The sequence below is a fragment of the Narcine bancroftii genome, chromosome 2 (assembly GCF_036971445.1).
Source record: "Narcine bancroftii isolate sNarBan1 chromosome 2, sNarBan1.hap1, whole genome shotgun sequence".
NCBI classification, from domain to species: domain Eukaryota; kingdom Metazoa; phylum Chordata; class Chondrichthyes; order Torpediniformes; family Narcinidae; genus Narcine; species Narcine bancroftii.
In genome coordinates this window covers 347,042,542-347,069,868 of record NC_091470.1, presented here as the reverse complement: position 1 = coordinate 347,069,868, position 27,327 = coordinate 347,042,542, and positions in this window count along the sequence as shown.

Below are 27,327 nucleotides of genomic sequence, written 5' to 3'. Positions count from 1 at the left end.
CTTAGCTCTCAGCCAATCGCTGTAAGCACAGTCTAGATACAGTAACTATATACACTATGTACATTGGTGATAGATCTGTACTATCACATTCACCCCTTCTTGGAGAATTGACCCTGGGAAAAAAAAAAAAAAATGAGGGAGAGAATGAAAAGGAAGGGGTAGGTCAAGGACTGTAGCGGTCAGGGGGTCTGACCATCCGGCGTGACCGCCGTGGTGCCGGGATTGGGGTCGCTGGAGTGGTGTCGCCAGCGGGCTCATCGGGTGCGACTGCTCCGTCGCTCAATTCCCCAGTCGTTTTGTCGGCAGGGTGGCCCGAGTCATTGGGGTGCTGTTGGTCCTTCTGTGGCGGCACAGGGCCTGGAGCATAAGGAGTTGGGGGGTTTGCTGGGTCTACCGCGTCCTGAGCTAGGTCCCGCACCGAAACAGTGTCCTCCCGCCCGTCTGGGAACTCCACGTATGCGTAATGTGGGTTCGCGTGGAGTAGAGTCACTCGGTCGACCAAGGGGTCGTTCTTTGAGTGCCGGACGTGGCGTCGCAAAAGGACGGGGCCAGGGACGGTGAGCCATGCCGGTACAGTGGTTCCCGATTCGGATTTCCTCGGGAAAAGGAACATCCTTTCGTGGGGGGTGGCATTTGTTGCAGTACATAGGAGGGAGCGGATGGAGTGTAAGGCACTAGTGAGAACCTCCTGCCAGTGAGAGGTGGGGAGACCTTTAGACCGGAGAGCCAGTGTAACCGCTCTCCATATGGTGGCATTCTCCCTCTCGACCTGGCCATTACCGCGTGGGTTATAGCTCGTGGTCCTGCTTGAAGCAATACCACACTCCAGAAGGTACTGTTGCAGCTCTGCACTCATGAATGAGGACCCCCTATCACTGTGGATGGAATTGGGGTACCCGAAGATGGTGAAAATACTGTGAAGGGCCTGTATCACTGAGGTGGCAGTGGTGTCTGGGCAGGCCACAGCGAATGGGAAGCGGGAGTATTCGTCGATGGCCGTAAGGATGTAGGTATTACGGTTGGTCGACGGTAGGGGTCCCTTAAAGTCTACGCTAAGACGCTCGAAGGGGCGGGTGGCTTTGATAACGTGGGAGTTATCCGGACGGAAGAAGTGGGGCTTGCATTCGGCGCACACCGAACAGGCTCGGGTCATGGAGCGGATCTCCTCAACTGTGTAGGGTAAGTTGCGCGCCTTGACAAAGTGAGCAAACCTAGTGACCCCTGGATGATAGAGCGCCTCATGGAGTTTCCGTAGTCTGTCCATCTGTATGCTGGCGCACGTCCCCCTGGAGAGCGCGTCAGGCGGGTCGTTGAGCTTACCAGGCCGGTACAGGATGTCATAGTTAAAGGTGGAGAGTTCGATTCTCCATCTGGCGATTTTGTCGTTTTTTATCTTACCACGCTGGGTGTTGCTGAACATGAAGGAGACCGCGCGTTGATCAGTCAACAGTGTAAAGCGCCTCCCAGCGAGGTAATGTCTCCAACGACGTACCGCTTCAACTATGGCCTGGGCCTCCTTCTCGATCGAGGAGTGTCTACTCTCCGGACCCTGGAGGGTTCTGGAGAAGAAGGCTACAGGCCGACCGGCCTGGTTCAAGGTGGCTGCCAGGGCGAAGTCGGATGCATCGCTCTCGACTTGAAACGGGACAGACTCATCGATCGCGTGCAGCGTCGCAGCAGCGATGTCAGATTTGATTCGATCGAAAGCCGCTGTGGCTTCGGTCGAGAGGGGAAAAGAGGTGGTCTTGATAAGAGGACGTGCTTTGTCGGCGTAGTTTGGAACCCATTGGGCGTAATACGAGAAAAGGCCCAGGCAGCGTTTGAGAGCTTTCTGGGTATGTGGGGGGGGTAAGTCCATTAAGGGACGCATGCGGTCAGGATCTGGCATGACTATCCCGTTTTCCACCACACAACCTAGAATAGCGAGTCGTGTGGTCCGGAAAACACACTTGTCCAAATTGTAAGTCAGGTTTAGCTGACGGGCAGTTTGAAGAAATTTGTCTAGGTTGGCGTCATGGTCCTGCATGTCGTGGCCGCAGATGGTGATATTGTCCAGATACGGGAAGGTAGTGGTTAGCCCGTTCTGGTCCACCATCCTGTCCATTTCCCGCTGGAAGACCACGACACCATTTGTGACCCCGAATGGTACCCTGAGAAATTGATATAGCCGCCCATTCGCTTCAAAGGCCGTGAATGGTCGGTCCTCGCAGCGGATCGGGAGCTGGTGGTAGGCCGAACGTAGGTCAATAGTGGAGAAAATGCGGTACTGGGCGATCTGGTTCACCACATCCGTGATGTGTGGCAGGGGGTACGCATCCAGGAGTGTGAAGCGGTTAATGGTCTGGCTATAGTCGACCACCATCCGTAGTTTTTCCCCATTCTTGACAACCACCACCTGGGCTCTCCAGGGGCTTGAACTGGGTTCGATGATGCCCTCATCCAGCAATCTACGCACCTCACTCCTAATGAATTGCCTGTTTTCGTAACTATATTGCCGACTTTTGGTGGCCACAGGCTTCCAGCCAGGGGTGAGGTTTGCGAAGAGTGCTGGCGGGGCAATCCAGAGTGTGGAAAGGCCGCAGGATTGGCCCCGGGGCACGGGGGCGGGTTGCTCGGGTGCTTCGGGAGTGGGGCGATGGCAGACCGAGAGGGGGGCGTGGGGTCCCCCAAAGTGTAGGGACACCGTTTGGAACTGACACTGGAAGTCTAATCCCAGCAACCCTGGGGCGCACAATTGGGGAAGGACGAATAATTTAAAATGGGTGACCGTCACGCCCTGTACTTCCAGCGTGGCGATGCAATACCCCTTTATCCCAGTCGAGTGCGACCTCGTCGCTAATGAGATCCTCTGGGTAGTGGGGATAATGTCAAGTCCCCAACGAAGGGCCAGATCTGGCTGGATAAAACTGTCAGTTGACCCAGAGTCAAATAAGCAATTGGTGTAGTGTCCATGCACTTTAATCAGTTCCATTGCTCTGGTGAGGGGATGAGAGCATTGCTGGTTTAATGTTATTGAAGCAGTTGACAGGGGAGTTTTGCGCGATGACGTCACGAAACGGGATGACGTCACGCAACGGGATGACGTAGTCAACGCTCGAGGAGCAGGTTGGAGAACCTCCCGGAAGTGCTGTTGTGGCGGGTGAATGGTAAGTAGTGGGGTTTGTAGTTGCTCGCAATCGGCGGTCGGGCCCTGGCGGTCGTCAGCGATGGACGCTAGGGTGAGCACCTGGTTGGCCGCGGGGGTGGCTGCGGCGGCGGTAGCGTCGGCCCCGGGGGTGTCTGTGGCGGCGGCAGCAGCGGCGGTAGCGTCGGCCCCGGGGGTGTCCGTGGCGGCGGCAGCAGCGGCGGTAGCGTCGGCCCCGGGGGTGTCCGTGGCTGCGGCGGCAGCAGCGGCGGTAGCGTCGGCCCCGGGGGTGGCTGTGGCGGCGGCAGCAGTGGCGGTAGCGTCGGCCCCGGGGGTGTCTGTGGCGGCGGCAGCAGCGGCGGTAGCGTCGGCCCCGGGGGTGGCTGTGGCGGCGGCAGTAGCGGCGGTAGTGTCAAGTGTTCCGCACGGGTGCGAGAGGCTAGCCATCACCATGGTTGCGACGGTGGGTTGCCCCTTCCGGGTTCGGCGTCTCCGTGACGTCAGGCGTTGCCGTGCAGGGGAGCCCTCGCTCTCATTGGACGAGAGCTCTGTGGAAGAAGTGTTTGAATGGGATAGTGGCGGTTGAGCTTCACACGAGGCACTGTGTTTGCCGGTGGCCATTTTAGACCTACAGACTGCAGCAAAGTGGCCCTTTTTAAGGCACTTCTGGCACCTGGCTTTTCTTGCTGGGCACTGGGACCTGCTGTGCTTGTCCCTCCCGCAGAAATAACATTTTGGGTTCGCACGGGGCAGGGTAGCAGCAGCCGACAGGCCGTCAGGGGTAGGGTAGAAGGGCACTCTACTCACATCAGAATGTGGGGTCCAGTCCCTAGAGAGCTCGGTGGACTTTAAGGCTGCATCCTCCATTGTGATTGCAATCCGGGCCACGTCCTCTAGTTTTTCTACCCCTTGTTCGAGCAAACGCAGCCTCACTTCGTTCGATCGGACCCCGGCCACATAGGCATCCCGGACGAGGTCGCTAGTGATCTCGGCAGCAGTTTTGTCCACACAGTTACAGTCCTTGCCCAATGCCTTTAAAACTTGTAAATATGCCCTGCTGGACTCGCCGGGCTGTTGCTTCCTCGACGCAAGCATGAGCCGGGCATGAACTCTGTTCACTGGTTGATCATACAGTTCCTTCAGTACCTTTATGGCTGCGGTGTAAGTGGTCTCATCCTGGATGTTCTCGTAGACTCTCAAGGACACCATAGACAGCAATGCTGTTAGACGCTGGTTATCCTCCTCTACCTGAATGAATCTCAGGAAGTTTTCAAAGTTCAGCAGCCAGAACTTAAAGGCTTTGAAGGCTGTAGCTGACTGTGGGTCGATATCAAGTTTTTCTGGCCGAGTTAAACGCTCCATCCCTTTCAAAAAAAATTCTTTTTGCTAATAAAATTGTAGAGCTCGTCGAAAGAACCAAAGACTTGTTGATCCAAACCAAGGCTTTTATTAGCAAAAGACCGGAGCTCTTCACAGGTGGCCGACCAGTCCGGAATGATCCGACCTGGCTAGGGACACAACCCTTTAAGGCCCAAACAATAGGTGTGGCTTAGCTCTCAGCCAATCGCTGTAAGCACAGTCTAGATACAGTAACTATATACACTATGTACATTGGTGATAGATCTGTACTATCACACTTGCATATTGTAGTTTGAAATCAGCTTAAGATTTTGTAATAAAGATTTGTGTAAACTGAAGTGCTCTCGGCGGCGTGTGTCTCTGTTTTCTTTCTGTAGTTCAAACACTGTGACCAATCTAAAACAAACAAAGTGAGAGGTACAAGTTTACCCAGGACAGTAATATACACACACACACACACACACACACACACACACACACACACACACACACACACACACACACACACACACACACACACACACACACAAAACATTTGCACATAGTTGGGGTTAAGTTTAGATTTAAGTAAGATGGTATATTGTTAATAGTTATTAATTAAAATTATTGTTTTAATATACTATTGTCTTGGTGAATTTCTATTGCTGCTGGTCTATGACATAACATAACCATTAATCACGCAGGGCAAGTTGAGATGTCTCAGCAAGCATGTAGACACATAACCACATGTTTAGCATCCTTGATGTTTGTGTGCTATTCTATTCATGAGCATAATTTATTCTTTTCACATACATGATTTCTGCCGTACAATTTGCTGGTCCTCCTGAACAGACCACAAATGTTACTTTGCTTTAATTTTGCCTTAAAATTTACTCAGACTGCCAATTAAACCTTTAACTTGAGTCGTGAGTTGTAGAATCCTGGAGTTCTACATCATGGAAACACAGTTGATGGCATAACTTATCCATGCCAAGTAGTCCTGCACTTGCCGCATATCCCTCTAAACCTTTCTTATCCATCTACCTGTCTAAATGTCTCTCATTCAGAGTCAGATAATGTTGAGGTTTTTGATAATATTGTTGCAAGAAGAAGAGGAATTTGTCACTTTTGTTATTATGAAGCATTTTACAGAGCAGACATGCACATTTAAAGATTGGTCCATTAGGGATAAGGCAGATATTAGCTCCCAATATAATTCAGACTGTTAATCATTTTGATTGCAACAATGAACCAGTAATACTTGCCTAAAATCAAGAATCTTTTATTGACTAACAGATGGTGATTAATTTTCCATGTTCAATTACTGCAGTTCATTTCAAATGAAAGATGACTTGTGGGTGTATAAGATTATCAGCATAATGTGGCCTGCATTGAGAAATTTATCCTGTGAACATCTAGAGTGAGATGGCTAGTGAAACAGTCAGTGATAAGAAAGCTCTCTTAGTTTCATGCATGCACATTAAAAAATATGTTGCGACCATGACACATTGTTTCTAGGATACCAAAAAAAACTCCATTTTGTATCGCAATACACAAATATGTAACTCTTTATGTTTTTTTTAGTGACATTCAAGTGTTAGTTCTATTAGTTTTTTTTATTTGTTCTATTTATTATGTGTTTTTACATTACACTTTTAACTGATAAATTGATTAATTTTGACTTCAAAAAGGCAGCCTAGACTGGATTGATGCAATCAAACATTACACTTCCATTTAAGTTTCCATTTTTAACCTTCTACTGAGGGCAGTTGAGAGTGGGAGTGATGAACAATTGTATCGGGGAACAGAGAAGTGTAAATGACGCAGTGAAGGATTTTCACAGTGGTGTGGTAACATTAAGGCCTTTAGTTTTGGTGTCACCAGGAAGATGCGAAACAAAAGATTCATCGCTGAACAAAACAAAAGTATGGCTGGAAAATGAAAAGTCTAACGCAGTAAAATCCCCATTATTCAGCATTCAATCAACCAGAAATGCAAACAACTGGAAAAATAAAGAGGAAATAAACAAATCAATCAATTTTAAAATAAATAAGAATTTAAAAAGTTCTAAATAAAAGTTTAAAGTTATAAAAGGAAATGTTATTTGAAGCAACACACAATCTCTTGGGAGCAAACATTCAGCCAGCGGAGCGCCCTGGTCATGCCCCACTCAGAGCAGCTGTTTGAATAAAGTTTCAATAAAGTTGTATTTGAATATGATGATGCCACCCAGGATGAAGAGCCAGCCAATGGTGTTCACCACTGGAGTGACTCTCCCAAAGTATCTTCTTATCCCTGCATTTTAAGAATTTAAAAAAATCTTTTTTAGTGTATTATTGTGTATTAGTAAGGCTTTATTTGCAACTTTGGCAGAAGGAAGGGCATTTTGAATTTAAAGGTGCGCTGAGGGCCTGACAGAGACACTTGTGTGGATGTGAGTCAGATTGTTGTCTCCAAGGGAGGAGCTTAATTATGATGGCGGCAGGATTAGTGCAGCAGTTAGTACAACACTGTTACAGCTTTGAATTTAAATTTTGTAAGTTACGGGAATTAGCTAATAAAGTGAACTTTACTTAAAGGATACAATACTCATTTTCTTTTTCAAATTACATTTTGCACTGCCTTTTGTCTTTTAAATGGAGTATTCGTAATCCAGTATCTTAGTTAGGGGTTGGAAGAGGGAGTCTCAGTTAACCGGAAAATTTGCATATACAATATCCACAATCTCCATAGGTGCCAGAGAATGGGGATTTTACTATACAATCTCTTGAGGAAAATATGGAAGATTAGACACATCTTCAGCATTTACTCAGAATTTTGGGATTACCATACGGCTATAATTTAACAATCCCATCAATCTCAAACAGCAATCGGCTAACAAGCAGGAAGATTAAACGTTCTTGGTACCAGATGTCTTTTTAGTCAGATAACTGCATCTCTGGGCCCCATGGTGGAATTTAGCTTATGTCTGTTGATTCTTACATTATTCAAGAAAAAACCTTGAAAATGTCTAGAAAATAGCTTGCACTTTTAGAATGAACTTTCTTACTCTCTGCCATTTAAATTCCACCTGACCATTGAAAACCTGATGAATGATGTAGTTATCAAGACCTAATACTTACTCTGGCAGCAAGAAGTCATGAGGCCTGGTAAAAATATTCAGGTCACATGACATAGGCAATCTGTAAACTTTGAACTCTGATTAATTCTCCACCATGAGGAGAAGCAAACAGGTTAAGAAGTGGTCAGATGAGGTATATTTTTAAATTATTTTTGACACATTTCTTGTGGGTCAGGAGGACTATGAAATCTTAAGACACTGAGCTGGAAGTGAAAAGAAAAACCTGAAGATGAAACCCACTCAGATAAAGCAAATAAAAGCAACTGCTTTAATGAGAAGGGCTCATGGAAAGTTTAAAGGTTGATTATGTGATACCTTTTTGCACCAAGTCAACAAACAGATGGTTAAAGGTGTAAACCTAAAATAACATTTTAAAAGAAGAAATAAGGTGGACAGGGAATGTCAAGTCAAGTTTATTGTCATCTGATAGCACAGCATTCTCCGGTCTTTGGGGCAAAACATACAGACACACAACCAAACATAACATACATATTGACAATACATTTGCAGGAAAAATATTCATATATATATATATAAATAAGCAAATAAATATTGTTTAGTAAATATGAGGGTCTCAGATGGTTATAACACACAGAAGGACTCCATTATGCCCTTAAGGTCCAGGCCAAATCCTATTGGTTCCATTCTCCCTCTCCTTATTTATATATTCATACCTTTTTAACAAATGGATGCAACTTCAATATTAACCATTATAAACTGAAGTGACTTCTGATATTGACCAAACCATTATTGTATTCATTCAATGAAATATTCTGACAACTAACCTAAAGCTACGTTTGCTTTGCAGATGGTTTGTGAATCACTGTTAGATTCTAATTTTCCATCTCAAGTCGAACAGCTAATCCTAATGAACTGGGTTCAGGTAATGAAGTTAAATTCATCTCCCAGAATTTTGCAGAAATCATTTTACTAGGGAGGGAAATATACTTCATTGGTACTGATGAGGACTGCTTTAAATGATGTTTCTGAACATTAACTTCAAACACCTTCGCTGAATATTCACCATGGAAACTCATTGTTCCTATATCATAAATAGCTTAGAAAATCCTCATGCAACACAGTACTTAACAATGATCTACAGGAGGTTAAAAACGAATGAACCAGAGACCTTAAGCAGAACAAAAAATTGTTTTAGAAATACAGCTGCAGGCTAGAGAGTCGTCAACCTAGATCTAAATATAATCATAAAGTGTTTTGGAGAAGCAAAAAGCAACACTGAAACCTGAGCAAAATGATGGCAGAAGTTTCAAGATTCAAGATGCCTTTATGTCATGTCATAAAAACAGTGCAATATTACATGGAATCTGCTGTAAGAAATTGCCTGAAGCGCCTCTTACCATCAGGGTAAGAGAAGAAAAAGAGAGTCCTCTCAAAGGGTCCATGGATTTGCCTCCAGCGCTGCCACAGCTCCCACAGCCATGCAGAGCCCAGTCTGAACCATCAGCAGGGCAAACTACAGATCCAAACTTCAGGAAACCTTCAGTGCCCTCGGCACCCTCTCGCATCCAGGTTCCAATACCCGATGCCCCTTCAGCCAGTCTCGAGCCAGTCTCCAGCACTTCCTCGAGTGCTAGGGATGTGATTTTATGAAAAACGATGCCCATGATTAAAATAAGATGCCAAGCACAAAATTAAACCTCATTTATTTCAATCAAATTTATTTTAACCAGATGCCTAGCGTAAACCCACAGTACTGAAGAGGAACCAAATTTGCAGTTTAGGTTTTTCTCTGTAATTATTCAAGCCCCAATAAAAATACCCACATCTCAAATGTACGTTTCTTAATATTCATTCAGGGTCAGAAAATGGGAGTTCATCTGTGAGGGTAATTAATTTGGATAGTACATTGAAAGGTTTTGAGGACAGTGTAATTGGAATTGGAGAGTGGTCCCAAGCAAGAGCTGAAAACCCCTGTTCTCTGAAATTCAAGCAACTGGCAAAAATAATTGCGGAGAATAAATAGGTAAGAAAAACGGAAGTTTAAAATTGATGCTCCTCATCAATCATGCAACATGCAGTATCACATAACTGGAAAATTCATTTATCTGGCATCTATCAATCACCAGAGGTTTGACTGTAGAATGGATTATTCCTCTCAATATTCCAGCAAAGGATTCCACAGACTGAGATCCGTTAGGCTGAAGGAAAAATATCGGGAGAGGATGTTATGGAAAGGAATGGGGAACTTGCATCAAAATCTGATTTTCCTTTAAGAGTGAATTTTTCATTTAAGTTGAATTGCGGAATACTTAAAAAAATGAGAGTACACAGTCCAAATTCTGGACATGGTTTTATTCTTTGCATTTGATCCATGACTTTCTCATCAATCATGCAATTTATGGCATTATAAAAGGTGATTTACGTGGCTGCATTTAATTTCATTTTGCCAGGAAGGATTGATCTTCTAACATGGTTTCGCATTTCATTTCCAAGAAAATAATTCAATGTCAGCTGAATGAAATCTTCAAATTTCCAGTCCCATTTTGGAATTCCATCTTTAGACTGCCTCCCATTATTTTGTTTACAACCTATATTGAAAGTCTCCCAATCAAAGTAGTGGTTAACACAACACTATTACAGGGGCAGTGACCCAGATTCGAATTTGCCCTGTCTGTGTGGAGGTTGTACATTGTCCCCATGTCTACAAGGGGTACCTCTGGGTACTCCAGATTCACCCCAACACTTCAAATATATGGGATTATTATATGAGATTTAAGTCAGGTTTGGTGGGTTCACTGAGAAGCATGTCCAGACACAGGGTAACAAACAAGGCATGATCTTTATTGTACACACAGGGAAATCATAACGGTAAAGACACAAAACAACTCTTGATACTGAAACTATAGTATATAGTCACTCACATCGGATACAACGATCTCCAATACTAATGTCCTCCTACTCTCTCTCTCTCTTTTTTACCCGGTAACTAGCACACCCTTTCAAGACAGGGTCTTTAATACCCACTCCTGATTCAAGTGTTTAAAGTGCAGTAAGCTAGGGTGCCTGGCCCAGATAATCAGTAACTGTTTAAAGGGGCTAATGATCGGATGTGCACTAATGGGTGGGCAGAGTCCAACCTTGATTGGAAGATGATGTGACTTCCAACGTGGTTCCAGAGTCTGGAATCCAGACGAAGATATCATGTGACCCTCCACAATCTGCATTCCAACTAAGATCCAGCGGAGAGGCCACATGACCCCTTCACAAACCACACTACCAGGGGTTGTAGGCTAATGAGGTGACACAGGCTCGTGGGTCGGAAGGACCTATTACCGTGCTGTATGTCCAAATAAAAGCTATTGTCAAACCTTTGAGTCTCCTTTTCCATGCTCGGTTGTCTGCCATTTTATCATTATTTCTTCATCTGCAAAGAACCTGTAGTGATGTTACTGTGATGGTGTTGTGCCGGTGGTTCTGTATCTCTGTGTATGCCTGGCCCGCCTCCTCCTTATAACTCCATCCCCCTGGAATTCTTCAATAAAGGTGAATTCGCCCAAGTCCCTCGCTCAGTACGAATTCTGGAATACAGGAGCATGTATCCAGTCTTATGGTAATAAAAGCCTGTTGTCTAGTAACTCCAGTCTTTTGATGTTAGTGATAGCGCATTAATTTTATACTATAACATTTATTTTTACTGTAGTGGTCAAGTTGCTGAGGCCAGACAAGCTAGACATTAATCTGCAATCGCCTGAACCCTCAGACTGATCTGAGCTCTGGCTACTCTGTTTTAATGACTTTCTACATGCCTCTGCTCCAAGTCATAGGTTCCTACAACAACAAGCTATGCCTGCTACAATTGCGCGTCAGCCACTGTGCCTACACGATCATCAGGGGCTGCATGATGTACAAGGAGGCCATGAACAAGCTCCAAAGCCAGTACAGGCCCAGGACTTACATGATCTCTGCCAAACATCTCCTGGCTACTCGCAAGCAACAACCCAGTGAGCCCCTCGAAAAATACTTTAGGGTCCTGTGTGAACTCAAGTGAGCCTGCACCTACATGGACATTACTGCTGAGGTCCATATAGATGAGCTTGTTCAGGATCTGATCAGACTGATCAGACTGTATCCGCCAGCAGCTGCTAGAACTCAATGAACTGATCTTGCAGCGGGCTTTCAGGGTGTCCAAAATATTGGATGCAGCCCTCTGCAACACAGACTCATTCTCCTCCTCCTGCCTCATGGGGAATGCAGATGCTGCCATCTTGAGACAAGGGGTCCCAGGCTGCCTCCACGCAGAGGTAACCTGACTTCACTTCTGCTGCCGCCACTGCCGAGCACCCAAAGGTTTGCTTCTGCAACCAACAGAAATGTCCTCGGAAGCCCTGCCCAGCCAAAGAAGTAGTGTGTTCAAGATGTGGGAAGAAGGGTCACTAGGCCAAAATCTGTAAGTCTAGACCTTCTCCTCTCCCTTGCAGTACTGCATGCAGGTAGCGGGGGAAGCACTGTCCAGCCAAGGAAGTGATGTGTTCAAGATGTGGGAAGAAGGGTCACTATGCCAAAGTCTGTAAGTCTAGACCTTCTCCTCTCCGGAGCAGTACTGCGTGCAGGCAGCAGGGGAAGCCACCATCTTGGCCAGTTTCTGGTGCCACTTCTGCCCCCAAGCAACTGCAATGCATGCGCACATGGAGGCCATCATCTTGTACAATGTGACTTGCCAACTCATTATCATTTTCAAATCACTGAACCAGAATTAGGGAAATGCTTTCACCATCATGAAATGACTACGTTATTTTCCTTCATCAAAAAGTGGCTGTCCATGAGGAAATATTCTTCAGTTCCTATGTTTAAATGGAAAAGAAAGAGTAGCATGGATAACATACCGCTGAATATGGCTATAGCTCTGAGTCGGTAAATAATAGGCATCAGTATCGGCTATTCCTCCTGAAAGTAGCTGTCATTTGCAGAGTACTCTGCGCTGTACTTTTCCCTGAAGTCTCTTGTTACACAAGAGTGTTTTGCATTTGTTTAAGAAAATGGACAATACAGTACTCATGAGCATTAAATATTTAAGTGTGGCATTAATCACTGTCTTCCAGACAATTATTGAAGACAAGAGAATGTACATGCAATACTGAGGCTGATGAAATATTCCTGCCTGTGTGCAAGGTTGCCTGATGCAGAACACTATCAACAATCAAAAGTTCAAGTAGAAGGAATTTATCAGGGTAGCACAATTGACTGATCCTCAGTCATTGATTCACAATGAGAATAAAACCAACTGTGTAGCCCTTCTGAAGTACATGTAGGTATTGTAGCTCTCTTATTGCACATTGAATGCCTTCAATGTACAATACGAGTTCTTCCTCTTGGCAGGACCAGATTGTATGATTAATAACCCTATTTAGACCCAGCCGTACCTATCAGAATCGACTTACATCAATTCTGGATCCATCATTATTTCCCTAAATACCCTACATCCATACTGCTGGCCTTTTTAAACATGCTCTACCTTCACCTGTCACACAATCAAAGCCAGCTTGATAGGACCATTTCAGATTAAATGCAACAGGAATTAAACTAATCTCACAAGTAAATTAAGGAGGCTATCACAGCAGTGGTCAGAGGGAACAGTACAAATAGATCAGCTAGTGAAGCTATATAGGTGGAGCTGAGGAACAAGAAGGGCATGATCATCTTGTTGGGATGTATACTACAGGCCACCAAATGGTCAACAGGAAATTATAGGAGGGAATTAACCAGGAGATTACTGCCAGCTGTAAATCAAACAATTTTATTAGAGTAAAAGATTTGAACTTTCCAAATATTAAGTCATACAGTGAAAGGTTTAGGCAGGGTGGAGTTTGCCAAATGTCTTCAGGAAAGTTTCCTCTGGCAAAACATAGTGTCCGACAAGGGAGAAGGCAATGCTTGATCTAGTCTTGGGAAATTGGGAAGGGCAAGTAGATGGAGGGCTGTGGGTGAGCTTTTGGTGTCCTGGGACCATTATTCGATTTGTTTTAACAGAACGTTAAGACAGCGAGTTAAGATTCGGAATTGGGGCAAGGCCATCTTCGATAGTTTGAGACAAGAAGTAGCTCAAAGGTGTTAATCTCTAGATTTCTATCTGTGCCACGCTCCAATGAGGGCAGGATCACTAAATGATGGAAGATGAATGCGTGGCTACAGTTTTGGTGAAGGGGAGGTTTTGAAATAGTTTGGCAGGGGAATGGAAACCAGAATGAGAGGAAAATGAATAGGGAAGAAGGTACACCTGTAGATACACTCTGAGGAAGGATAGACAATCAATATGGTAAAAATGGAAGGGTGAGATTAAGGATTTAAGTGGGTAATTTGGAAATAAAACTTCAAAGGATGATGAGTACAGCACTGAGGCTCTTCTATTTAAATGCCCGGAGTATAAAAAAATGGCGATAATCTTGTAGCATAGCTGGAAGTTGGCAGATGTGACATTATGACCATCACTGAGTCATGGCTGAAAGATGACCACAGGTGGGAACTAAATATCCATGGATACATCATGTATCAGAAGTGCAGAAAGATAGATAGAGAGGATGGGGTGGTTCTGCTGGTTAAAAATGGAATCCAATCTTTGGAGAGAGGAGACATTGGATCAGAAGATAAAGAATCCCTATGGATACAATTAAGAAACTGTAAGGGTAAAAAATACACCTTGATGGGTGTTGTATACAGGCCTACAAACAGTAGGCAGAACATGGTGTGCAAGCTACAGAGATAGACAGATAAGGCATGCAAAAAGTGCAATGTTACAATAGTCATGGGGGATTTAAATATATAGTTTCATTGGGAAAACCATTTTGGTGCTAGACCTCAAGAGAAGGAATTTATGGAATGCCTTCAGGATGACTTCACAGAACAGCTTGTAACTGAGCCGACGAGAGACGTGGCAATTCTGGATTGGGTCTTGCTTAATGAACCAGAGTTGATTATGGATCTAAATATAAGGGAACACGTTTAGAGGCAGTGATCATAATATAGTAGAACTTTCCCTGCAGTTTGAGAGGGAGAAATTAAAATCATAGGTGACGAGGCACCAGGGTAAAAATAAAAAGGGCCCCCAGAGTGTGAGAGGGAAAAACAGGCAGAAGTTCATTGGAAAGGCAAATGAGCAAGGAGGACAGCAGAGCAGCAAAAAATATAAAGAAGGTACAAAGAAATATAAAGAAGGTACAAAATATTTTTTAAAAAGAGGGGATATTTGAATGGAAAAATGACACAACTATGGTTGACAAGAGAAGCCAAAAGCGAAATGAAAACAGAAGAAAAGGCAAACAAGGTGGAAAGATAGAGGACCAGGAAGCTTTTAATATGGAAGGCAACTAACATTAGGAAGGGAAAAATAAACTTTGAAAGAAGACGAGCAAATAATATCAAAAAGCAAACTAAAAGCTTTTATAAATATGTTAAGAGTAGGAAAGAGGCTAGAGTAGGTATAGGATCAATAGAAAATGATGCTAGAGAAATTGTAATGGGAGACAATGAGACGGCAGAGGAACTTAATGAGTATTTTGCATCAGTCTTCACTGTCGAAGACATTAGTAGTGTACCTGACTTTTAAGTATGGGAAGGAAGAAAGGTGAGTGCAGTCACTATCACCTGAGAGAAGGTGTTTAGGAAGCTGAAAGATCTAAGTGTAGATAAGTCTCCCAGATCAGATGAAATGCACCACAAAGTTCTGACAGAAGTAGCTATGAAGATGGTGCTGGCATTAGTAATGATCTTTCAATAATCAATAGATTCTGGCATGATTCTGGAGGACTGGAAAATTTAAAAGTTCACTCTACTATGTAAGTGCAAAAATCTAGACAGGAAGGCAAAGAAGGTGGGGTGGTGCTCTTATTTAAAGATGAGATCAGGGCAACAGTGAGAGATGATACAAGATCTAAGGAGCAGAATGTTGAGTTCATCTGGGTAGAGATTAAAAATAGTAAAGTGAAAAAAAATCACTGCTGGGAGTTGTCAAGTTGGTCGAGGTAGTCTGGAGGATGACTTTATAGAATGCATCCTTGATAGATTTCTTGAGCAGCATGTTAAGGAACCAAGAAGGGACAATGCTATTTTAGATCTAGGATTGTGCAATGAGAGAGATAAAATTAACGATGTGGTTGTTGGGGATCCTCTTGGAAAGAATATGACTGAATTTCTCATGCAGATGGAGGGTGCAATGTATAGATCTAAAACTAGTGTTTTATGCTTGAACAGGGGAGACTACACAGGATAAGGGAGAAATTGGTCAATGTGGACTGGGAGCACAGGCTAGTTGGCAGAACAGTTGAAGAACAGCAGAAGACTTTCAAAGAGGTTTTACACAGTGCTTAACAAAAATATATTCCCGTTAAAAATAAGGGCAGTAAGAAAGGGAAGAGTCAGCCTTGGTTAACTAAGGAAATAGTTAAAGGGCAACAAAGGACAATTAAATGAGAAATAAGGAAAGGGAAGAAGGATTAGGAAGGTAAATAAGCAGAAAATATAAACAGATAGTAAAAAATTTATAAATATATATAGCAGAAAAGAATGGCTAGAGCCAACAGAAGATGAGAACGGGAAATTGATATTGAGTAATGACGAAATGGGTAAGGCATTGAACAGATATTTTGTGTCTGTCTTCATGGTGGAAGACACATCCAGCATGCCAAAGAGTGGTGTTACTGATGCAAAGGGAAGTGATCGGCTGATTAAAATAATTGTTACAAAAGAGATAATGATGACCAAACTAATGGGACTGAAAGCGAACAAATACCCCTGATCTTGATCGGATGAATCCCAGCATACTGAGGGAAATGGCAAAAGTTATAGTGATATATTGGTAGTCATTTACCAAAATTCTCTGGATTCTGGACAGGTCCAAGCAGAATGGAAGACAGTAAATGTCACACCACTTTTTACAAAGGGATGTAGGCAGAAGACGGGTATTATTGGCCAGTTAGTTTAACGTCTGTAGTCAGGAAAATGCTTGATGCTGTCATTAAGGATGAAATAGTGAGGCTTTTAGAACGAAGGGGTTCTATCAGGCAAAGCAGCATGGATTCATAAATGGGAGGTCTTGTTTAATAAATTTGCTGGCCTCCATTGAGGGTGCGGGAGATGGATGTTTATATTTGGATTTCCAGAAGGTGTTTGATAAGGAGCTGCACAAGAGACTTATCAATAGGATACTGATGAATGGAGTCAAGGAAGTATAGTGTCATGGATTGAGGATAAGTTAACTGACAGAAGGCAGAGAGTGTTTTTCTAATTGGGAGACAGTGGTAAGTGGGGTTCCACAGGGGTTGATGCTGGGCCCGCAGCTGTTCACCATTTACATAGATGATTTGGAAGAGGTGACAGAGTGTAGTGTAGCCAAGTTTGTAGATTATACTAAATTGAGTGGAAAAGCAAATTGTACAGAGAATGTGGAGAGGCTGAAGAAGGATATAGTTAAGTTAGGTGGGTGGCCAAAGGTCTGGCAGATGGAGTACAATGTTAGTAAATGTGAGGTCATCTAGTTTGGTATGAAAAATAAAAGAGCAGATTATTATTTAAATGGTGAAAACTGCAGCATGCTGTAGCGCAGAAGGACTTGGGAGTGCTTGTGCATGAATTGCAAGAGGTTGGGTTGCAGGTACAACAGTAATTAAGAAGGGAAATGGAATGTTGGCTTTCATCACTAGAGGAATGGAATTCAAGAGCAGGGAGGTCATGCTGCAACTATATAGGGTACTGGTGAGGATCACCTGGAGTACTGTGTGCAGTTCTGGTCTCCATGAGAAAGGATTTGAGAAGGCAGTCCAGAGAAGGTTTATCAGGTTGATCCTGGAGATGGGGGGGCTGTCCTACAAAGAGAGACTAAATCCTTGGGATTTATACACACCTGAATTCAGAAGAATGAGAGGAGATCTTATAGAAACATATAAAATTATGAAAGGGATACATAAGATAGAAGCAGGAAAATTGTTTTCTCTGGTAGATGAGACCAGAACTGGGGGGAGTGGGGGGGGGGGGAGGGGACAGCCTCAAGATTCAGGGGAGTACATTTAGAACAGAGATGTGGAAAACTGTTTTTCCCAGAGTTTAGTGAATCTGTGGAATTCTCTGCAAAGGGAAGCAGTTGAGACTACTTCATTAAACATATTTAAGGTTTAGTTAGATAGATTTTTACATAAGAAAGGAATTTGGGGATATGGGGGAAAAGGAAGGTGGTGGGGGGGGTGGTTAAGTCAATGATCGGAGCAGCCATGATCTTATTGAATGGCAGTGCAGACTCAACAGGCCAGATAGTCTGCTACTGCTCCTATTTCTTATGTTCTTATGTAAAGGGAGGGAAGCAGCAGAAAGTAAATTTCTGAGTAGGCCTATTAGCCTACTACCTGTGGTTGGGAAATTGTCAGAATCGATTGTCAAGGATGAGGTTATGGAGTACCTAGAGGTGCATGACAAAATAGGCTAAAGTCAGCCTTGTTTCCTTAAAGACAAACCTTACTGCAATTATTTTGGAGGAAACCACAAGCTGGCTAGAAGAAGAACAAGCAGTGGATGTTGTATATTTGGATTTTCAAATAGCCTTTGAAAAGATGGCACGCATGAGGCTTCTTAACAAGGTGCGAGCTTATTGAATTACAGGAAAGATACTAGCGTGGGTAGAGCATTGGCTGATCGGCAGGACACAGAGTGGGAATGAAAGGATCCTATTCTGCTTGGTTACCGGTTACCAATGGCGTCCTACAGGGGTCGGTGTTGGGGCCACTTCTTTTACATTGTCTGTTTGATTTTGATTGTGGGGTTACAATAATTGCTTTGTGGCTATGGTTGCCACAAAGCTAGGTGGAGGGGCAGATAGTGAGGAGGAAATGGAGAGGCTGCAGAAAGACATTGATAATTGAGGAGAATGGAAAAAGAAGCTGCAAGTGAAGTATAATGTTGGAATGCGTATGGTCATACACTTTGGTAGAGTGAATAAAAAGGTAGACCATTATTTGGAATGGGGGAAAAAAAAATCAAACTTCAGAGGTGCAAGGGACTTGAGAGTCCTTGTGCAGAATAACCTGGAGGTTAACCTCCAGGTTGAGTCAGTGGTGAAGAAGGCCAATGGAATGCTTCCATTTTAGAGGAAAAAGATACAAGTGTAGGGATGTCATGTTAAGGCTTTATAAGGTACTGGTAGGGCCTTGCTTGGAGTACATAGTACAGTTTAAGAAAGAATGTGATGGCATTAGAGAAGGATCAGAGAAAATTCATAAGAATAATTTCTGGAATGAAGGGATGAGCATTTGAGGAACGTTTGACAATTCTTGGATTGTACTCCTAATTTGACAGGGGGGGGGGCGGGGAGGTGGTTGGGGGTGGGGGTGAAGGGGCTCATAAAAGCATTTAGAATATTTCAAACACCAAACAGAGTTGTGGTTGGGGAGTCTAGGACAAAAGGGCACAACTTCAGGATTGAAGGGTATCATTTAAAACAGAGATGTAGAGAAATTTAAAGCTCTGGAATTTGCTACCAAATTTGGCTGTGGATGCCAGATCATTGGGTGTATTTAAGGCAGAAATTGACTGGTATATGAATAGGCAGACTCTCAGTTTTGGGGAGAAGGCAAGGGTGTGGGGTTGCATGGGAGAATGGATTAACTCATGATGGAATGGTGGAGCAGACCTGATGGGCAGAATGGCCTCCTTCTGCTCCCATATCTTATGGTCTTAATTGAAAAAGGTTACTTGAAGGAACAGGAATGTAGGAAAGTGGGATATTTTTAACAGCATGTAATAAGAGCCCAGAATGTGCACATTCTTGTTAGAGTGACAGATAAGACATGAAATTCAGCTATACATGCAATTGGATGGATAAGGGCTCCTCAGTGATCATCAGGATGGTTTTGAGAGAGGGTGGGAATGTCTCACAATTCTAATTGAGCTTTTTGAAGATGTGATCTACAAAAGTGACGAGGGCAGACCTGTAGACATTGTATATGTGAATTTAAAAAGGCATTCAATAAGGTTCTGCACATTCATCTGATCTGGAAGGTCAGATTTCATGGGATCCAAGTGCGATAGAAGAATGTATTGATTTGGCTTAATGGTAGAAAGTAGAGGGTGATGTAGGAAGGTTTTATTCCCTATACTGGAGGTCTTTGACTAATGGAGAGCCATGGGGTTCAGTGCTAGAACCATTGCTCTTTGTCATTAATATCAACCAGGCCATCCTGAAGAACTCTCTGGCAATCTATCACCAACATATTAGCTGCACAACCAGGTAAGCCACCACACAACCACTGCTACACATCTAGCAAGGATGCTTATTGAGCTATCCAATGCTTGGTCTTTGGCAAGTCTGATCACTATAGTGCTACACCCAGTGAACAAGCAGAGACTGAGAACTACAGCAACAGTGGTGTGGATGGTGAGGGTATGGTTGAGGCAGGTAGAGGAGCACATGCAGGACTACTTTGAATCAGTGGACTAGACCATATTCAAGGATTCATTTTCAGACTTGAATGAATAAGCTTCAAATTCTGATAATTAGCAAGGCTGTGAAGGATGATAAAGTGCCTGATAGTTGTAGTAGTAAAGTGACACACTTTGGAAGGATGAACTTGAAGGGGAATGGGAAGATTCTTAATGGAAGGATCTTTGGGTCCATGTTCATAATCCCTCAAGGTTGTCATGTAAATTTATAGGGTAGTTAATAATGCCTACATTAGTCAGGAGTTGAGTTCAAGAACTATGGTGTAATGTTGCAGCTCTATAAAAATAGGTTTGTCCATACTGAGAGTATAATGTTCACTTCTGGTCACCTCATTGCAGGAAGGACGCAGAAGCTTTCTAGAGAGTGCAGAGAAGATTTACCAGGAGGTTGTCTGGATTGGATGACTAGGTAGATTGACATAGCTAGGATTTCACTTTGGAGCAAGGAAAGATGAGACATGAATCAAACTAGGTATATAAAATTAGAAGAGGCATTGATAGTGTAGACAGCCAGCACCCATTCCCGGAATGATAATAGCAAACACTAGAAGATATGAGATTCTGTTAAGTGAAGGAAAGATTTGGGGAGATATCAGTGGTATGTGCCTGGAATGCATTTCCAGGAGTGGTTGTGGAGGCTGGAACAACAGAGGTATTTAAAAGAGATAAGCACATGGATGTAAGAAAAAGTGTTATGGGAAGGATTAAATAATTGTAGAGTAGTTTTCCATAAGTTAGCACAACATTGTGGGCTGAAGAGCCTGTTTGTGCTGTCATATTCTTTTCTTAGATTCAGCAAAGATGAAATAACATATGGAAGGAAGACATCAGGTTCAAATGCGATGGAATATCCGTAGATGTATTTAGGAGATAAATTGGTAAAATTAGAGTAGGTTACATACATACACACACTTTAAAACAGAACTTATTTGAAATATTAAAGAATTCATATTCACTAACTTTATAGAAACTATGGAGAATGCTGTGCACATTTCACAAGTAGGTGCTAATTGTAATGATATAATTAAAGCAACAAGCAGAGAGAGAGAGAGAGAGAGAGAGAGAGAGAGAGAAATAGCTGAACAGTGCAAACCAAGCAGCTTGTTGGAACTGAAACAGAAAACTCCAAGGAAGCGGATCCCTATCTATCTGATGTTTCTCTTGGAATAAGTGGAACAGAAAGGAACTCTGTGTGTAGCCTGAAAGAAAGAGGTTATCATCTGGAGAGCCCTGATGGGGCAAGTTTCATCAGCAAGACATTGAGGTGACTAATGGTGGTACCTCAGTTGTAGAAATCCCGAAACAACAAATCTCTCTCTGCAAACCCTACGAGAACCTTCCTGAGTGGTAAACATTTACCATCCGAGCACCGAAGCTTGGTGAACTTTATACATGTTAAATTCTGTGCACAGTATAAGAATTGCCTGCAACCAGTGAACTTGGAAGAAGGAGAAGTGAGATTGAATTGTGAACCAAAGAACTTTTCTTAAATTTACACACACATTACATACACGTGCGCTTAGAATTAGAAGGGGGTTAAATTGGGTTTAGTTAAGAGAGATAAGTTAAAGTTTGATTCTGTTTTCATGTTTAAAGATAATTAAAAACAACTTTTGTTTAAGTAGCTACTTGTCTTGGTGAATGTCTATTGCTGCTGGGTTTTGGGATCCTTTGGGCTCATAACACAAGAGGCAGTGGGAAGTGCAAAAATATCCAAGAAACATTTAATATGGGATGACAGCTTAATTATTAATATTTTCACTCTCTTATAAATATCTTCAGCACATTATTATTTTTCATCATAAGAATGACCCAAAGATTATTTTGTAATTTCACTCAAACAATTTTTCTTTTTCTTTTGCCACCCATCCACATAATGCCATTAATGTGGATGTAATGTCAAGTTCAGTCAAAGAGGTCTGAGGTAAATTTGGCAAAGATCACAAAATAAGTAAGAGACCAAAACTGTGTCAAAGATAACTTTAAAGAACAAATGAGAAGAGGTGGAGAAGATACAATGGGGTATTTCAGTGAATGCATTCTTTCACAATGAGACCACAATAATTGGAAATGAGTCCTTCTTCTTAGATACAGGGAGCTCATTGTGGTGAATGAGGTATTACATAGCTAGAGCAGATGACCTGAATGCTTTCAATTAATTAACTAATTTGAAGATCCTATGTCAGACATAATTGATCAATGAGTCTCTATCATAAATTTCCAACACATTTACCAGTTGAATCATTAGGAGAGTTCAAACTTATCATGCATTATTTTCCAAGATAATCCAGACACTAAATGATCTTTATTCCACAGTAAGTGCATGGAGTTACAAATCTGTGGCCTGATTGATAAAGCTCTTAAAGATAGCATCAAATTGGTTGAGTAATTTTAAGATTATTCCACAATGGATGACTATGTAGACTTAATGAGATGCTTTTCAACAAGTACCTCCATGCAATTTAACTCTCCAGCTGGCTATAATTGTTTAGTTTTAATTTGAAGCTCCATACAGAGGTGTCAGGATGAGAATTAGAGATTATTTATCTACCTTTCAAACAAGCAACTCACACACATCACTTAAATGAAACGATTCCTCTAATTGCTATTCGATGTAGTATATCTCTATTAATAATGCCTAGCATAAAGAATAACAGACCTGATGTGAGTGCATACAAGATTCACTCAATAGAGGCATTGAGTTTTACAGTACTGAAACAGATATCTTTCTTCCCAGATACTCTATGCAAGCCAAGTAGATCCCATTTGTCTGTTCTTGGCCTATCCTTAGCCATTTCCTGTCCACTTGCCTCTCTGAATTGTCGGACTCTGGCTTTACCTTACTCTTAATTTAGTCTATGTGTGGTCTGAGTCCAGCGTGTTCTTTGAATGAAGTGATAGGAGAAGGTATTCGGTTCAACAGTCAATTTATTACACAGCGCAAGAATAAAACTTAACAGAGCTCTGGGTCAGTCGTTAGTTCATAGGTCACCTGCACAGTGAGCTATTCCCCAAGACTGAACCCTATTGTCCAGTTGGCTCAGTTTATATAGATCAACCTTATCATACAGAACAAAAGTTGGCTTCCTTTGCTAGATTTCATTATCATACAGAACAAAAGTTGTCTTCCTTTGCTAGATCTTTTTGCATAAGGGTTATCACAAGTCATCTCCTGTTTTGCAGATATCTGGGGTGTAGCACTCCCATCTTAATCCTCCAGGCCAGACTATCCTGTTGTTTTGATCAGAAATTAATTCATCCCCAGATATCTCTAATCACCATTCTGTCCCTGTCTGGCCAATTTCTGCTGTTCTCTTTTACACCTCCTCCTGCCTTAATCTTCCTCCTAGACTGGTTTTCCATTCCCTTTGTTTCTTGCAGGCCATTCTTTGTTCTGATCTGGCCTGTGTCTCCTGTGCTACTCACCACCTCCTTCAGTTTGAGCATTCCTCCTAAATCGTTTTATGCATTTCCTCTCTCTGTATTTGGGAGCAGACAATTTTGCTCAGCCAACTTTGCTCCATGCTGTGATTGCCACTTAATCACATTCCTCTTTTTCCCTGAACCATGCAGTACATATAAACTTATTAATTAATAATTTCTTTCATAATGTTTTAAACCCTAGATTCCAACAGAATATATATCGGATGTAGTAATTGTTCCAGCTTCCACCACTTTCTCTGGCAACTCATTCCATAAACCCGCCTCAAAGAAGGTGCCCCTCTTGTCCCTTTCAAATCTTTCCCCTCTCACCTTAAATTTATGCCCTCTAGTTCAAGATACCATTGCATTCAAAAAAAAGCTTATGACCATTTAATTTTAAAAGCCTCTATTCAGTCACTCCATGTCCTCCATCCCCAGCCTTCTGCATTCAGTTAAAAAAGTCCCATCTTACCCAGTCTCTCCTTTATAATCTGAGCCTACTAGTGACAATGACATTATTTAAGTGCAGTTTCACCAATACCCTTTACAGTTGTGACATGAAATCCTTGCTCGTGTAGGCAATCCCTGACCAATGTAGGCAAGCATGCCAAACAGCTTCTTCACCCTATCTAAGCGTGTCACCACTTTCATTAACTATATGTCTGTATCTCCATGTTTCTTTGTTATACAATAATCCCCAGGGCCCTAACATTCACTGTGCAAGTCCAGATGTAGTTTAACCCACCAAAGTGCAATACCTCACCCTTATCTGAATTAAATTCCATGTGATATAATGTGGCACTGCATACATCAAAGGCTCTCGGACTAATACCATTCCAGCCAGGCAAAAAAAAAATCCACTGAAGGATAACTGGTGACTCTAACCAAATGACACCAATGTGAAAGCAAAGATTTTGTACGTCATGCCCACAAAAAGCAAGAGAAATTCAAGCTGTCTATTTCCAACCAAATGCCCCCTAGAACTTAGATTTCATCCATTTTTTTAAAAAGTGTGCTGAGCTGTCCTTGTATTTTGCACAATATTCCAATTGAATCCCCTGTAACATTTTGCAAAATTGACAAAGGGACATTTCAAATAGAATCATGCTTCTTGGAGACAGGATCAACAGAACATGACTTCTAACAATTTAATGTTCAACAACTGAGAAACACAAATAGTTGGCATTTACATTGTAGCTTCCAATGAAGAGACAGAGAAGCCATTACCATAAGAACACAAAAGGTTCGAACAGGAGCAGGCCATCTGGCCATCGAGCCTGCTCCACCATTTAATAAGATGATGGCTGACCTGGCAGTAGTTTCAACTCCACCAAAATCCTTAATTCCCCAATTAAGCAAAAATCAAACTAACTGTTCCTTAAATATATTTAATAAGGCAGCCACTACTGCTTCTTTGGGCAGAGAATTCCAGATTCACTTCTCTCTGGGAAAAGCAGATCCATCATATCGCTGTCTCAAATCTACTCCCCCTGAAATTTTGAGGTAATGTCCTTTAGTTCTAGCCTCAAATACCTGTTGAAACAACTTTCCTGCCTCTATCTTATTGATCTTTTTTATAATGTTTCCACAAGATACCCACTCAGTCTTCTGAATTCCCCTGTATACTCCCAACAATTCAATATCTCCTCATCGGCTAATCCCCTCATCTTCGGAATCTGCCTAGTGAATCACCACCTCCAAAGCCAGTATATCCTTCTTAAGAAAAGAAACCTGAGCTGTATGCAACCTCACCAGAACACTGTATAGTTGCAGTAGAACTTTCCTTCTCTTAAATTTAATGCCTCTGTGTATGAAGGCCAACATTTCATTTTCCTTCTTGTTGCACCTGGAAACCAATCTTTGTCCGATTAATGTACAAGTACTCCCAAGTCCCTCTGCATCACAGCATGCTGCATTCTTTCTGTACTTAAACAATAAGATGATCTTCTATTTTGCTTTCCAAAGTGTCTGAACCTTGTCCATTCACTTAATCTAAGTATAACTCTTCATCCTCAGCTCATTTTCCATTACCACTTGATTCAGTGTCATCGGCAAACTTAGAAATACTACACTCACTGCCCTCTTCCAAATGCTTCACGCATAACATGAACAATAGTGGGCTTAGTATTGATCCTTGTAGCCCTATAGTTCAACACTGATTGCAATTCACAGAACCGCCCATTTATTCCAACTCTTTGTCTTCTGTTGATTAACCAATTCTCTGCCATATATTATCTCCAGCTCCTTGAATTATACTCTTATGGAATTTTTTATAATGCAGCATTTTAGAAACGCCTTCTAGAAATCCAAGTTTACAATATGGACCTCTCCCCTCTCTTCATGGTGCTTGTTATATCAAAGAACTCCAAAAATTTGCTAATGCCCTTCCTGAGTACATGTTGTTTCTGCCTGATGGAGTAATTTCTATCACTATTTCTTCCTTAATGATAGCTTCAAGCATTTTACCGACTGCAGGTATTAAAATATCTGGCTGAAAGTGATCTGCCTTTTGCCTACATCTTTTTTTTTAAACAGTGGGCTTACAATCTGCCGGGACCTGCCCAGACAGAGTCCAGTGAATTTTAGGAAATTATCACCAAAGCATCTTCTGTAAAGTCAGCCACTTCATTCTATATCCTGAGATGCATTCCATAATTTTAGGCCCACTAGTTAGCTCAGCATGACCTCATTAGTGATAGAAATTGTATCTCATCCTTAATATCACTTTCTAGCACGGTAGACATGCCCTCTGTTATGAAGACAAAATAGTTGCAATGACCTCGGTCATTTCGCATTTCTAAATATTAATTCCTCCTTCATACTTTCTAAGCGATCTACATTCACTTCAGCAACCCTCTTTCACTTTATATATTGATCAAAGCATCTACTAATTATGCTGAAGGAAACAAAGCATTCTTACCCATGAGATAACTTCTGAGAGGGTATCTGGTTCTGCATTCTGGACACTGGGAAGACACTAAAGAAATCGTCAATGGCTGGAGAATAGCTGTTTAATTTAGTAGTGCACAAATATATATTTATATCCTTACAAAAAAATGAAAAAAATCAGATTTCCCACTTTGGCAGGTTTTGCTTTTAGAATTTGTCCTCTTGTTCTTTCCTTCTCGCTCTTCCTAAAAGCAAGATGAACATTTCTTTGAGATTGGGATTGGTGTGTATCATCACAAAGTAAAACCTCCTCATAACAATGAGAATTACAGAAGTCACTGTTCCATTGTGTTACCATTGTAAAACACTTAACATGTAGCTTTTCTTTAAATGCAAAACTAATTTCAAAACAATCCACAACACCTGCTACTTTTGTCACTTGAAGAAGAAAAATGACAAAATAGGTTTGATGACTGATCCAGAGGGTAAAAACATTGGGTGAACTGCTTCAGTGAAGCAAATTTTGAGGCAACGGTTTCCTTTCACATCATTAATTCATTCAACACAGAATTTGGTTGACACACAATTGGTTACCTTATGAAATATGATAGCAACTTGAATTGATGACATTGTACATCTCTGGAATATTTTTACAGAAATTCTCCAGAGATTGTCCGTGTCTCTGATGCCGAATGAGCCATGAGGTTTCCTCTTGGTTTGAAGTTTGAAGATTTTGTGGCCATACAATATGGCAAGTAAGTGACACAGAGACCGAGATGGTAGGATCTGGAACAAAAAGCAATTTACCAGAGGAACTCAGCAGGCAAAGGAGCATTGGTTGTGGGTGGAGGTGGGGTGGGGGTGGGGGGGGGAGGGGCGCGGCATTTGGAAATAGAAATTGTCGACGTTCCAGCTCAAAACTCCTTGAAACATACTATTTGATCCAGCCCCTGTGATTCGGTGGGAAGCCTACTCCCTAATCCATGCAAATTGA